This window comes from Symsagittifera roscoffensis, chromosome 3 (genome assembly GCF_963678635.1).
Source record: "Symsagittifera roscoffensis chromosome 3, txSymRosc1.1, whole genome shotgun sequence".
Lineage (NCBI taxonomy): Eukaryota > Metazoa > Xenacoelomorpha > Acoela > Convolutidae > Symsagittifera > Symsagittifera roscoffensis.
In genome coordinates, this window is record NC_087064.1 from 68,882,073 (window position 1) to 68,883,294 (window position 1,222).

Below are 1,222 nucleotides of genomic sequence, written 5' to 3' on the forward strand. Positions count from 1 at the left end.
ACAGTCTAAATGCTAAAACATGGCTTATAAAAAACAAACTTTTAATCCATATCTTGTAAGAAAATAAAACAGCCACGTTCCTTCTGGTAAAACAGCCACGTCACGCAATTACCCATGTCTCTTGAAAATCACGGCCGATTTTTTATTTTTTTTTGCATGCGTGTTATCGGTACTTTCAAAAATCGAATTCCACAGTATTTTAGTTTTCCGGTGGGCGACGGTTATTTCTCCGTACAAAAAAATCTGGTCACAACATCTGTAAAAATCCCTCTTAATGCGGCTAACTACATACACCGGATAGCCGTTGTCCCAGAATGCTCTCAGAGAAAAAGTTTTGATTGAAGAAAAAAGTTTACAACCTTTTTTCTAAATTTCCCGTCAGTTTTTCAAAAGAGGCAGTTGCATTAGCATTTTTTTGATAAAATTTGCATTTCAGACTGTATGTAGCAGGTAAATTAATTCAAACTCAAACGTTTTTTTTAAATATGTAAATTAAATTAAAAGTTATTATAATTACAGCCAATTTTTGTCGAATTTTTTCCCTGGTGGTACCTCCAGAAAAATTGCTGAAAGTCGATTTAATCAATTCACCAATCATTATAAAAACTTAATAGCATCAGTTTACGCGATGCGAACCATCTCCCCCTAAAAAGACCAAGTGAACAATCTCCCTTCTAAAATTAAATGGCAAATTGAACCAGTAAGGCTGCATGTATTAAGCTCAAGACTGATTGGCCTGCAAAATTATCCTTTTTAACCTCGTGAACTATCTTACCCCTATTTTGATTTAGGGGGAGATATTTCCCTTGTTCCTTTCAGCGCCAGCACGCACTTTTTGTTCTGTGGTTTGTTAACTTGTTTATTCTACATATTAAATTTGTTACCCTCTTTGTACCCTGTTGTACCGCCTCTTTGTACACTGCATTTTTCTACGAGTTTGAAACCAAAAACTGCAACTGATGATTTGCGTTTTTTGACGACTTGTACTTTTGAACCGAAAGCCCGCTTGAAATTTTGGGCTTAACTGCTGAAATGTCTAATTGCTTAATTGCTGAAAATTCGAGCTGAATTTTCAATTTAAAGAAGAAGATTTTCTGAAACATGAAGATTTAAACTGAAGCTTTAATTTAAGATGTTTTTTGACAAGCAGTTTGATTTTGACCTCACTTAATAATTTATTGCTTGAATGGGCCCAAAATTTGATTTGGTTGTTAGGGTCAGT